This window comes from Loxodonta africana, chromosome 4, assembly GCF_030014295.1.
Source record: "Loxodonta africana isolate mLoxAfr1 chromosome 4, mLoxAfr1.hap2, whole genome shotgun sequence".
In the NCBI taxonomy this organism is placed as follows: Eukaryota; Metazoa; Chordata; class Mammalia; order Proboscidea; family Elephantidae; genus Loxodonta; species Loxodonta africana.
Window position 1 is genome coordinate 49220393 of NC_087345.1, and position 14503 is coordinate 49234895.

At 40.8% G+C, this 14503-nt stretch overlaps 1 protein-coding gene and 1 long non-coding RNA gene across 4 annotated transcripts in view; one reads left to right on the plus strand and one right to left on the minus strand.

The window, feature by feature from the left end:
* Positions 1-9498, minus strand: part of LOC111748439 (uncharacterized) — a 57275-nt gene extending 47777 nt beyond the window's left edge. For 2 of the 3 annotated variants that reach the window (XR_002784159.2, XR_010321784.1), the window contains exons 1-2: positions 8702-9498; positions 55-218 (exon numbers count right to left, since the gene is read on the minus strand). This is a non-coding gene — a long non-coding RNA (uncharacterized LOC111748439). The remainder of the gene's footprint in view (positions 1-54; positions 219-8701) is intronic. The other variant, XR_010321783.1, reaches the window with a different exon arrangement.
* Positions 8061-14503, plus strand: part of SLC6A15 (solute carrier family 6 member 15) — a 55153-nt gene continuing 48710 nt past the window's right edge. The window contains exon 1 of the mRNA XM_003405238.4: positions 8061-8352. The gene's annotated coding sequence lies outside the window, so the exon portion shown is untranslated. The remainder of the gene's footprint in view (positions 8353-14503) is intronic.

Here is a 14503-nt window from a genome sequence, read left to right on the forward strand (position 1 = left end):
TGTCAACCCATCTCATTGAGGGTCTTCCTCTTTTTCGCTGACCCTCTGCCTTACCGAGCATGATGTCCTTTTCCAGGTACTGGTTCCTCCTGATAACATGTCCAAAATACACGAGATGAAGTCTTGCCATCCTCGCTTCCAAGGAGCACTCTGGCTTTACTTCTTTCAAGACAGACTTGGTTCATCTGGCAGTCCTTGGTATATTCAATATTTTTCTCCTGCACCATAATACAAAGGCATCAATTCTTCAGTTTTCCTGATTTGTTATATATATATGTATGTATACATATATATAACTATTCTATATATTATTCTGCATGTTGAAGGTTTTGTTGGTATATACCATTGATTGTGTTAAAGAAATTCTTTTTCATTTGCGGGTTTACTAAGAGTTTTTAAATCATGAATTATTTCATTCAACGAATATTTGTTTGGAACTTATTATATGGTGGAGTCCTGGTGGCGCAATGGTTAAGAGCTTGTCTGGTAACCAAAAAGTCAGCAGTTCGATTCCACCAGCCACTCCTAGGAAACCCTGTGGGGCAGTTCTACTCTGTCCTATAGGGTCTCTATGAGTCAGAATCGACACGACAGCAGAGGGTTTTATTATATAGCAGACATAATTACAGGTGCTTGAAATACATAAACTCCAGTGGGATACGGCAGAGGGAAGCAGACAATTCACAATAAGGATAATACATAGGTAAATTATATAGTATGCTAGAAAATAATACATTGTATAGAAAAAAAAAAAGCCTTGGTGGCACAGTGGTTAAGCGCTTAGCTGCTAACCAAAAGGTCAGTGGTTCAAACCAACCAGCCCATTAGCTGCATCACAGGAGAATGATGTGGCAGTCTGCATCCATAAAGATCATAGCCTTGGAGACCCTATGGGGTCGTTCTACTCTGTCCTATAGGATCAGTAGGAGTTGGAATCAATTCGATGGCCATGGCTACAAGAAAAAAAGAGAGAAAAAAGTAGAGTAGTCAAGGGGTGTCGGGAGGGTCAAGAGAAGAAGGATGGAGTGCAGTTTCAAATAGGGTGGTCAGACTAGGCTTCAATGAGATTGGACCAAAGACTTGAAGGACTTGAAGGGATATTGGGAGGTGAAGGTGTGTTCCAGGCAGAAGAGTCATTAGTTAATGAAAAAACCCTAAGGGAGGAGTGCATCCAGCATGCACTAGATATTTTAGGGTTACATACGCTTTTTTTTTTTTTTTTTATAGGCTTTGGTTTCATAAAAATTTTGAGATCATATATCAACTAACATTTGATATGGAAGATACTATAATAAAAATTTATTAGAATGAAAAAAAATTCCCACAATATACCACATATACAGAAATGTAGGAAAATGAATTAATCTAATCTCATGATATGTAGATATGAATTGATCTCAATATTTTCCTTTAGTGTTATGGATATAGGGCCGTTTTGAGTCAGAATCGACTCTATGGCACTGGGTTTTTTTTTAGGTTATTATGGATTAAAAAAAATTTGAGGGGGTAACCACTGAATTGTTTTTCTTAACTCTGGTGCTACATCTTTGTAAGTTTTTGCAGAATATTTCCACTCTGTGCCATTTAGGAAATGCTGGGGTGGAAACCTTAGTGAGTCAGATTCCCTCTATCTCCCACGTCAAAGAGAATACTCACTTAATCTCTCCTTCTGACCTTTTATCAGATTTTTTTTTTTAAATGAAAATTGAAATGTTAATTACCTAAAAGTAGGTATCAAGTTCAGAAATTGATTTAGATAAGGGCAGGTATTTATTTATAGTATCTAACAGATGTCTCATGACTGTGTAACCTTGGACAACTGAAATCTCAGCTTTCTCTTCTGCAATGTTGAGCTAAAACATTATACCTGTCCCATAAAGTCTATGTAAGGATTAAGTAAACTAAGACATATAAATTATTTTACACATCGTCAAGGCACATAATTAATGTTGAATCAATAGTTGCTAATATTATTAAACTCAGTGTGGCCAAAAAGACTACAGTCCCTTCACTGCTGCTAGCCCCCTTCTGTGTGCTGCCTCTTCTTTCCACACAACTACCATGTGGTCATTTTTCCACTGTGTCAGAAAAAGCCTCCAACTATTGTTAGTTTAAAAGGTATAAGCAACTGAACTTTAAATCTTCAGAGCGTCTTCTGTTTTAAAATTTTGAAAACATTTTACTTCTGTGGCTGGAGTTACAAGTCTCTCCTTTCAGGGTCTTTCCACCCACAGATAGATTACCCAAAAAGCAAGGTAAGCACATGCTTAGGGCTTCAACAAAACAGGGACACCAGTTGTCCAAAGCAAAGACCCATAGATGCCAAGCAGACAGGACGCAAGGAAAAGTGAGTGCACAATGATTCAAGAAAGACCCGATTCATTATCCTTGTTATGTATGGAAGTAGATATTGTTCTGCAGCTTATTTATGACAAAATCATTAAAGAATTTGTAAGAGCAAACAATAGAAAGGAGTGCTTTTAATTATAACGTGTTAGAGATGAAAGATCTATTTAAAAATAAAATACAGGAATTTGTAATATTTGTTTTCTGATCATTAAATTTTCTTTTCAAACATCTTTTCATTTGTTCATTTATAATTATAGCATTTATTATGAAACAAGCATCAAAATTGAAGTACGAGCCGTTTAAAGTAAAATTGGTGAGAGCCAATTTTTCCTTGTGGGAGATCAACAGAATTTTACATTTATTGTTCAAATGCCTAAGTTCACTGATTTGTTTTCTTTGTTGTAGAATGTGTGGAATATTGTTTTTGTAGAAAATGTGGTTGTTGTTGTTGTTCTTATTAAAAAAAAAAAACTTTTTTTTCTTCTTATTAGGTGCCATCAAGTCAGTTCCCACTCACAGTGACCCTATGTACAACAGAACGAACACTGCCCAGTCCTGAGCCATCCTCACTCGCGATTGTTATGCTTGAGCCCACTGTTGCAGCTACTGTGTCAGTCCATCTCATTGAGGGGCCTCTTCGTTTTCATTGACCTTCTAATTTACCAAGCATGATGTCCTTCTCCAGGGACTGGTCCCTCCTGATAACATGTCCAAAGAAGTCTCTCCATCCTTGCTTCTAAGGAGTATTCTGGCTGTACTTCTTCCAAGACAGATTTGTTCATTCTTTTGGAAGTCCATGGTATATTCCATATTCTTGCCAACACCATAATTCGAAGGCATCAATTCTTCTTCAATTTTCCTTATACATTGTCCAGCTTCCCCATGGATATGAGGTGACTGAAAATACCCTGGCTTGGGTCAGGCACACCCTAGTCCTCCTTTGCTTTTTAACACTTCACAGAGGTCTTTTGCAGTAGATTTGCCCAATGCAATGCATCCTTTGATTTCTTGACCGCTGCTTCCATGGGCGTTGATTGTAGATCCAACTAAAATGAAATCCTTGGCAACGTCAGTATTTTCTCCATTTATCATAATGTTGCTTATTGGTCCAGTTGTGAGGATTTTTTGTTTCCTTTATGTTGAGGTGTAATCCACACTGAAGGCTGTAGTCTTTGATCTTCATCAACAAGTGCTTCATGTCCTCTTCACTTTAAGTAAGCAAGGTTGTGTCATCTGCATAACGCAGATTGTTAATGAGTCTTCCTCCAATCCTGATGCCCCGTTCTTCATACAGTCCAACTTCTCAGATTATTTGCTCAGCATACAGATTGAATTAGTATTGTGAAATGCTACAACTCTGACACTCACTTTTTCTGACTTTAAATCATGCAGTATCCACTTGTTCTGTTTGAATGACTGCCTCTTGGTGTATGTGTTGGTTCCTCATGAGCATAACTGTTTTGGAATTCCCAATTTTTGCAATATTATCCATAATTTGTTACGATCCACAGAGTCAAATGCCTTTGCATAGCCAATAAAACGCAGGCAAACATCCTTCTTGTATTCTTTGCTTTCAGCCAGAATCCATTTGACATCACACGTTCTGTGTCCTCTTCTGAATCTGGCTTGAATTTCTGGCAGTTCCCTGTCAATGTACTGCTGGAGCTGCTTTTGAATGATCTTCAGTGAAATTTTACTTGTGTGTGATATTCATGATATTGTTAGATAATTTCTGCGTTGGGTTGGGTCACCATTTTTGGAATGGGTACACACATGGATCTCTTCTAGTCAGTTGGCCAGGCAGCTGTCCTCCAAATTTCTTGGCATAGAGGAGTGAGCACCTCCAGCACTGCCTCTGTTTGCTGAAACGTCTCAATTGGTATTCCATCAATTCCTGAGCCTTGTTTTTTGCCAGTGCAAAAAAATGCAGCTTGGACCTCTTCCTTTAGTACCATCAGCTCTTGATCAGATGCTACCTCCTAAGATGGGTGAATGTCGACAAATTCTTTTTGGTCCAGTGACTCTGTGTATTCCTGCCATCTTCTTTTGATGTTTCTTACATCATTTAATATTTTCCCCATATAATCCTTCAATATTGCAACTCAAGACTTGAATTTTTTCTTCAGCTCTTTCAGCTTTAGAAATACCTACTGTGTTCTTCCCTTTTGGTTTTCTATCTCCAGGTCCTTGCACATTTCGTTATAATACTTTGTCTTCTCAAGCTGCCCTTTGAAACCTTGTGCTCAGCTCTTTTACTTCATAATTTCTTCCTTTTTGCTTTAGCTACTCTAAGTTCAAGAGCAAATTTGAGTCTCTTCTGACATGCATTTGGGTCTTTTCTTTCTTTCCTGTCATTTTAATGACCTCTTCCTTTCTTCATGTATGATGTCCTTGATGTCATCTCACAACTTGCCTGGTGTTTGGTCATTAGTGTTCGATGCGTGAAATCTATTCTTGAGATGGCTTCTAAATTCAGTTAGGATATAAAGGGTATTTTCAGTGAAGAAGTCATTGGTCTTACAAAATTCTATCATGTGATCTCTGGTGTCATTTCTATCACCAAGGCCATATTTTTCAAGTACCAATCCTTCTTCGTTGTTTCCAACTTTCACATTCCAATTGATGGTAATTATGAATGCATCTTGATTACACGTTTGATCACTTTCAGACTGCAGAATTTGGTAAAAATCTTCAATTTCTTAATCTTTGGCCTTAGTGTTTGGTGCATAAATTTGAATACTACTCCTATTAACTGGTCTTCTTTGAAGTATATGTATATTATCCTATTACTGACAGCATCATACTTCAGGACAGATCTGGAAATGTTCTTTTTGATGATGCATGAGATGTCACTCCTCCAATATTTGTCATTCCTGGGCATAGTAGACCATATGACTGTCCGATTCAAAATGGCCAATACCAGTCCATTTTAGCTTACTAATGCCTAGGATATCAATGTTTGTGTGATGCTTTCCAATCTTCCTAGATTCATACTTAGTACATTCCACGTTCCAATTATTAATGGATGTTTACAGTTGTTTGTTCTTATTCTGAGTTTTGTCACATGTGCAAATGTAGCTCTCAGAATACTGACTCTATTCCCATCATTAAGGTCAACTTTTAGAAGGCAGATTTTGCCCAGTCGTATTCATGTTCTGGCACTATATCAGACAACGCTCTGCTGCTATTCATAGAGTTTTCACTGGCCAATTTTATCAGAAGTAGACTGCTTTTTTCTTCTTCCCAGTTTGTCTTAGTTTGGAAGCTCCCCTGAAACCCGTCTACCAATGGTGACCCTGTTGGTGTTTGAAATACTACTGGCAAAGCTTCCAGTATCACAACACTATGCAAGCCACCATGGTAAGACAAACTGACAGACACATGTTGGTCATTAACATATGCAGGTCAGGATTTACAGCACATTACAAAATGGAGGATAATTACATCAGATCACAAAATGGAGGACAACAACACAATACTGGGAATCATGGCTTAGCCAAGTTGGCACATATTTTGGGGGAACACAATTCAATCCATGACAGTGATGTTTTGCAATTTTTTTTTTCTGATTATTACCTCTCTATAATCTCTGAACTAGGGAAACTCTCATTAATTAGTTGAGAAGATTAAATAAGACAGTATAAAACATCAGGTGCTTAATGGGATGTTCAATATTTGCTGCTCTTTCCTGCTTCTCTTCAGCATCAAAACATTAATTAGTACTAGTCAGTTTCAAGGGAATTGCACTAAGCTACAAATATTTTGTGACTTGTGGCTTTGTATATGTATTTGAGACAGGTGTCAAGCATCAATGAATAGTGTAAAAGTAATACTTTGAGGCACTTAGGACTTCTTTGTACTACTGTTAACCATTCTTGCAAGCATACAGATAATTTCATTCCCCATAGATAAAACTAATTATGATTTTCAAGGCTGTAGTCTTTATGGAAGCTAACGGTCACATCTTTCTCCCATGGAGCAACTGGTGGGTTCAAACCATCAACCTTTCAGTGAGCACCCGAGCTCTTAATCCCTGTGCCACCAGGGCTCCCTACGGATGGCCTAGCTCTGCACATTTTCTTAAATTCTTCTCAGTTGTTACAGGTAACATTTCTACTGTATCTCATTTTCTAAATATATAATTTCATATATATATAAATGTGATTACTATCAACATAAATATTTGCCTGCCTGTTTGGAGCCCTGGTGGCACAGTGGTTAAGAGCTACGGTGAGCTATGGTTGCTAACCAAAAAGTCAGCAGTTCGAATCCACCAGGAAATCCTATGGAGCAGTTCTACTCTGTCCTATAGGGTTGCTGTGAGTTAGAATTGACTGTATGGCAGTGAGTTTTTTCACTTTTTTTTTTTTTTTTTTTGTCACAAAGCTGTGAAGTACAAAGCAAATTATGTGAGATGTTCTATAAGAGCTTTATTGCAACTATTTTTATTTTTTTCCTGTGGTGCATCTCTCAAAGTGCATTTACTTACCCATGGCAGGGAGGAGCATTCAGGGGATCAAATCCATTTTTATTTATTTATTTTTTACGGTGGGATTGGAGGAGAGGCTGAGAAAAAGCTCTTTTGGCTGCTTTAAAAGCTAAGGATTAGTAGCAATGTTCTGACCTGAAATTTAGGTCTTGTGATTTCTTTCCAGGAGATTTTTCAGTACATGAAATAGCTGCCTCCAATAGCCTTATTATTTAATTCAATCTTAATTGGATTCAAACCCTCAAAATCTGAGGGTTTGCTGGAAGGCCTAAAAGGGCACAAGAGTATTTTTTTTTTATGGTAATATCAATTAGCTGTGAAAAACATACTTTGCCAAGTCACTGAACCTTTCTGCTACAATGTGTATTACGTTAATTTTGCATTTCCATCAAATTTTTGAAAGTTTCATGGACCGAAAAACTTAATCCGTAGGGCATATGCCCTGTTTCAAGGAAGATTCAACCATTTTTCAAAGGGAGGATAAGCTTTGTGCTCAGTGATGTATATTTTAGGAATTTTCCATGTGGTTTAATTATAAGCCCGTCTTGATTGTCACAAGAGGTAAAAGTCAGCCTTTTATCTTGTAATGAGACCACTTTCAGAAGAGATACTAAAGAATCAATTGTAGGGTGAGCTCCAGCTCCCTAAAACAGCTCCTCATACCCTACCCGGAATCACTGAGCACTATCAGGCGACTGCTGGAAAAGAAAATGCCCAGAGTGCTTTCCATTTGCAAGAGATATGAATGGCCGGCGTGGGGATAAAGCTACGAAAAAGTCATCTTTGGATCATCTCCTTCTTCCTTGCTCCTAGTCGCATTACTGACTCTTGGAGAACACTCAAAAGGGTGCGAGGGAGGATCATTTCCATTGTTATCCTCGCTAAGACAAAGGCGGGGGGGGGGCGGTAGGTGGGCGGCAACTGGTGCTCATCCTTTCGGTTGAGTGGGCTAGGTGAGCACCAGAGTAACTGAGTGTATTCGTTTTGTTTTGCTTTGGAGCAGGGCTTCCCTAAGTCCATCTTGAGCCCCTTATGCCCCTCCCTGGGAGAAGGGAGGATGCCGCCAGGCAGCCGCAGCGGCCTCTGCGTCAAGGGGCGGTGAGGCTGGGACTTGCAGCGCCCAGTCCTCCGCCCCCCACCCCCCCGCAGCCTTCCTCCCCCTCTGCAGCTTGTCGGCGGCCGCAGCACCGGCGGGCTGGGCACGTGGGCGCCTCCGTCACACCCTCACTCACACACTCACTCACACACACATGCGCACGCACTCGCGCGCCTGCATCCCGTGCTCCTTCCCTGGCAGACACACAGGCGCTCACGAGTCTCTCCTCGCCAGCCCGCAGAGCAGCGACCACCTAAACCCAACCCCAGGGCCCGCCCTTGGCAAGCAGCTGCTACTCTGCAAACAGTTCCTCTGCGGTCTTCATCACAGCCACCACCTGGACCCGGCCCTTTTGCGGCTACTGCTACTGCTGGGACGTGGAAGCAGCAAAGAGGCGCCCCGACAAGACGCACTAACGGTAATGACACGGTCCCAATGCTAAGGACATGGCTGAGGCGGGGTAGGGCTCCAGTAACCACTCGGGAACCCGGGGACCGGGGAAAAAAGCGAAATTGATAGCTAGATCCCTGGAAGCACTCAAATCTTGTCCTGGCTGACTGGGTGATGGGGTGGGTTGAAGGAGGGCGGCTCACAAGTCACGGGAGGGCGAGGCTGGGCTCCTCAGGTGACCCTCCAGGCTCTGCGTCCCGCACCTGTTCAGAGTTGAGGGCAAGAAGCCGCGTATATGGGGAGGCACATGGGTACTAACGTGCCGCCATCCTTCCTTCTCGTCGTGGAAATTCCCACGGCATCCCCGGGATACTTACTCGTTTCCCAGTCAAGTCGGGATTGGATGAAGGGTGGGGTCCGACTTGCGGAAGTCCAAGGGGGCAGCTGGGAGGGTCGAGGCGCAGGGAGGCGCTTGGTGAATTGGAAGCCGAACCTCGTGCGGCTGGGCGGTGGGGCGGAGAGAAGAGAGAGGCTCGTTCCTCATTCGTTTCTCGTTGCTTTTGCAACTGCGGAAGAGGACTGCCAAAGGCAGGCTTCTCAAGTCACTCTAGTCGTCTTTTGCTGGAGGCTCCTTGCGATAAACGGTCCTAAAGTGGGCCTTTCGCCGCGGACAAGGCACGTGGCTACTAAAGAGGCACAGCTTGCGTGTTTTTGCGCATCCCGGGATTTGAGAGGGTGGTGGTGATGTTGATGGTGCTGGGGATTTTAAAGAAAAAATACAAAGGATTTGGGAACCTAGACTGTTTCATTCGCATGGCTGGTCTTGCGTGGCCGGGGTAGAGGAAGGTTTTGACTGTAGGAAAGCCTTTACGTCTTTAAGTGAACACCAGTCTTGTAAAAATGAATAAATCGAAACGCCCGAGACGTCCCTGGGGCAGGAGTGACCCACCCGGTCCAGGGGGCTGCAGCTGGGGGGAGGGTACGGAGGGGATTCCTTTCCGTAGGGCAGAGGAAGAGGCGTCTGACGCTCTTAGTTTAAGGAAAGCGAGGCCCCGGGCTCCCGCTACCTGGTGTTTCCCTTTGCATCCTTCCTCGTGGGGAATGGCTGTTGGAGTAATACGGCGCGGGATTCGGACCTGGGCGATGACGTCGGCAGTGTTTGGGTGCTTATGCAAATGAGACTGCGACCATGCCTCTGGTAGGGCTGTTTCCCTTTCAGGTCTTAAAGGTAGACACAGTTTTTAGTCTGCACCTTTTGTGCGACGCCCTGGAGGAGTGATGAGTTTGCTTCCTATTCTGCATTTAGGGTCCTCATTTCCCACTCTTTAAAGCTGTTATATACCTTTCCGGTGCCTGGATGCTTTTCCAGGACACTGGAGAAAATGTAAGTTTGGTTTGGGGAGTATCATTCTCTACAGACAAAGCACTTCACCCCACCTAGCCTACACTTCTGTACGCAGAGTGCTGAGATGCAGACCCTGCCAGGACTTCTGCACCTGGTACTGGGCTTGACTTTTAGAAAGAAAGTACTCAGTAAATACTTGATGATGGACTGAATTTTCTTTCAAGAGTGTGTGTATTTCTCTCATGTGAAATTCACGGTATTAAACCAACAGAATCATCCACATTATTTTAGTGAGTATGTTGTTTTCTATCCACATAATCAGCCATGCACGCTTATTGGAGTAAAATATATTATGTTGAAAAATTTAAAATTTAATTCATGGACCATTTACCTCCAAGTGAAACATTCAGTGTGTTCCTATCATTTTTCAGGTAGACAGGGATTAACACTATTTTGAAAGTAATTATTGATTCAAGAATTAATCCTTCTAATATGCATACCTTAAGATGTAATAGTTTAATGAAGTTTATACATGTTTCTAGGAAATAAGTGCCCTGTCACCCAGTTAATAAAGTAAATAGGAAATAGTACAGAATTTTAAAATTCCATAACTTAGGTGTTTGAAATGTCAGTAATCAGATGAGCTGCCTTGTGTCAGTTATTGAAACGTTAAATAAGCCAGAGTAATTACTTAAACCTAAAACTCCCTATTTATAATTACTAGTTTATCCACGTATCAAATTTTACAGTGTGTGTGCTAAGAAAAACCTGCTTGCCTGTCATAAAAATAAAATTTGCGTATGAATAGATAAGAAATTTGCACTTTAAAAAAAATCAGGTAATTTAAAAATCATTGAATTAGAATGGCAGATCAGAAAGAGACCTCATGTATTATCAAAAGTTCCAAAAACTTTTGTTTTACTTCTTATTTTTTTTAAACTTCTTTTGGAGAGTGTGTTAATTTTTTATTACTACGTACATATAGGTGCTTGGGACGCAGTGGTTACAGCGATCAACTGCTAACCCAAAGGTTGGCATTTTGAAACCATCAGTGGGAGAAAGATGTGGCAGCCTGCTTCCATAGAGAGGTACAGCCTTGGAAACCCTATGGGGTTGCTATGAGTCAGAATCAACTGAATGGCAGTGGGTTTTATATGTGCTTAGAGATATTAATATATTCTTACGAACAGTAGATTTTAAAATGGTTTTTGAGCAGAAGGCATTATTAACAGTAATTCATGGGCATAGTCTGATGCATGAAAAACATTCAAGGTTACATGGCAGTAAGTTTAGATTTATATCCAATTTGCCTAGTAATTTAAATCTTAACTACTCTTCTGATGAAAATAAAAACAGACACGTTGCTGTTGAGATGATTTCGACTCATAGCGACCCTATAGAACAGAGTAGAATTGCCCCATAGGGTTTGCAAGGAGCAGCTGGTGGATTCAAACTACCAGTCTTTTGGTGAGCAGCCACAGCTCCCCATAATTCTTAACCACTGCACCATCAGGATCCACTCTTCTGACAGTACTTGGTAAATAATATTTTGATAAACAAAAACTTATCTGCTCAAATATTACTTTTGTCTGATAATTACCATTCATTTCTCTTTTCCTGTGAATGACAGGCGCTAAGGGTAGACTGGGCTACAGGGTAACTTAAATGCGTAGTATCATAGACTTGATACAAGATAGAGCCATTTTCAGTTTGAAGGTCACTTTGTTTCTTTGTGATTAATGCACTGAGGTAATCCTTTCACTTTAAGATTGATAGTTACCCTTGAATAGAATGCTTATCCTGGGAGTTTTTTACCTGTCAGGTTGGCAAAGATCAAAAAGATGACTCATCGTATTAAAGAAGGCAGAAGGAAGCAGACACTCCTGCATTGCTGGGGATAGTGCATGTTGGAACGATCTCTATGAAGGGCCATTTGACAATAATTATCAAAATTTCTGAAATTTACATACCCTTTGATTAAGCATTTCCACTTCTAGGAATTTATTCTACAGATATGCAAAGTTATTTGTTGAAACATTGGAGTAGGAAATTATCACAACCTAAATAAATGACGTATTGCATTGGACAAATCTGCTGCAAAAGACCTCTTTAAAGTATTGAAAAGCAAAGATGTCACCTTGAAGACTAAGGTGCGCTTGACCCAAGCGATGGTGTTTTCAGTGGCCTCCTGCAGATGTGAAAGCTGAACAATGAATAAAGAAGACCAGAGAAAAATTGACACCTTTGACTTGTGATGTTGGTGAAGAATATGCCATGGACTAACAAAAGAACAGACAAATCGGCCTTGCAAGAAGTACAACCAGAATATTCCTTAGAAACAAGGATGCTGAGACTATGTCTCACATACTTTGGACATGTTGTCAGGAGGGATAAGTCCCTGGAGAAGGACATCATACTTGGTAAAGTAGAGGGTCAGTGAAGAAGAGGAAGACCCTCAGTGAGATAGATTGACATAGTGGCTACAACAATGGGCTTAAGCATAGCAACATTTCTGAGGGTGGTACAGGACTGGGCAGTGTTTAGTTCTGTTGTACATAGGCTCACTATGAATCAATAGCAACTCGATGGCACCTAACAACAAATATATGATGCACTCACATGATACAGTGTCATACAGTTATTTTTTATAAATGAGGAAGCTATTGAGATAAAAATTTTTGAAGATTTATTAAGTGAAAACCAAGATGCAGAGTTATGCATGTAGTAACATTTGTGTAAAAAGACGGGGGGAGGAAGGCCCATTAGCTTCAATATTCACAAAATATCTCTGGAGGACTTTGGTTATTTATAGGAGGAGGCTAACTGGATATTCTGAGGCAAAATGGTGGAAGGATGTACCCTTTAATACTGTATTACTATACTATTTATTAAAAAATACAAATTAAAACAATTCTCAAGTGAAAACAACACCTGAAAACCCCTGGCAAAGCAGTTTTCAGACATAAGATGTGTGAAATTAGTAAGGCACGAAAGTCAATGGGTATTTTGTTGTTTTTCAATTTATAAAAAAAAAAATTCCTATTTATATTCCTGGTAATAATTAGAGTAGCAGATGAGAATTGGTAGATTCACTTAATTTAGTCATTTTAACCCTAGTGTCCTAGTGGTTAAGTGCTACAGCTGCTAACCAAAAGGTCAGCAGTCTGAATCCGCCAGGCTCTCCTTGGAAACTTTACAGGGGCAGTTCTACTCTGCCCAATAGGATCACTATGAGTCGGAATCGACTCCACGGCTCTGAGTTTTTTTTATCAGCACAAAAATACATAAATTTTTTTTTTAGCGTGTGTACTGAAGTTTTTGCTGTTCTATTTTTTGAGAGTCCTGGTGGCGCAGTGGTTAAGCGCTCAGCTGCCAACTGAAAGTCGGCAGTTTGAACCCACCACAGAAGAAAGATGTGGCTGTCTGCTTCGGTAAAGATTAAAAAAAAAAAAAAGATTACAGGCTCAGAAATCCTATGGGGCAGTTCTACACTGTCCTGTAGGGTTGCTGTGAGTCAGAATCACCTCGACGACATTGGGTTTGGTTTTGGTTTTTTGCCCTTCCTGGTTTAAATATAAATATATCCTCTGCATACATTTACAACCACATCAGACAATGTTATACTTTTTCTTCACTTTTCAAACGTAATTTAGAAAACAGGAGAAGGAAAATGTATGTACCCATGCTTTTACTTTTTACATGTTTTTCTCCTCATGTTCCAAGATTCTTTTACCATTTCCTTTCTGTCTAGAGAACTTCGTTTTGCTATCCTTTTAGGACAGGTTGGCTCACACAAATTCTTAGTTTTCTCTCATCTGAGAATGTCTAAATTTCCCCTCACTATTAAAAAAAAAAAAATAGTTTTTTTTTTTTTTTTTTTTTTATTGAAGGGTATTTTCACAGGATATGCCATTCTGGACTGACAGTTCTTTTCGCACATGTAAAATGCAGTTACACTTCCTTCTTATCGCTCTGGATTCTGATGAGAAAACTGTCATTTGAAATGTAGGTAGGGTGCCATTTCCTTCTCACTGCTTTCAAGATTTTTTTCTTTGTATTTAGTTTTCAGAAGTTTGACTACGACGTGGCTGTAAAAACTGCATGGGGGTGGTGTCTGACCTCTTCCAACCCTCCAAGGGGAAAGAAGAATGAAGATCAACAGTGTAAGGCTGATTCCCCTGAGGTGGAGGCCAGACAAGCCCCCTCTCCCTGCCATCTCTACCAATTCTGGCACTAACTGTCCCTCCCATAGCACTCTCTACTGGGTTCAATAACTCATTGCAGTGGCCACACAGAACTCACAGACCATACTCACAGTTATGGGATTTATTAGAGAAGTAACAGTTACAATTCAGGCTCAAGAACACTCTGGATACAGTTCTTCCAGCACGCACGCCTCTCCCTGTCCCTCAGTCTCTGCCCAGAGGCACTCAGCTTTCTCTCCTCGTGGGCCTGGTAAGCCTACCATGCCGTCTCCTGTTGCTGGGTCTCTCCTGCTGGTCTTTCCTTCCTTGGTGGTGGTGGGCTCCTCCTCTGTGCTCTGGAATTGGCTCTTTTAAGGCAAAACTAACCAATCCCCTTGGTAGGTCGCAATTACCTAATCACACAATCAGTTGGGTGGCGGTTACAAGCCATGGCTAGAAAGGCCAGCACAAAAGTAATCACACTGCAGGCCACCCTTTGGCTTTTCTAGCCATAGTTGTTTCATATTTGGAGGATAACTAGTATCCTAGTATGGGTTTTCTTTGAGTTTGTCCAACTTGGAATTCATTCAGCTTATTGAATCTGTAAGCTTGTCTTTTGTCAAATTTTGAAACTTCTCAGCCATTATTTG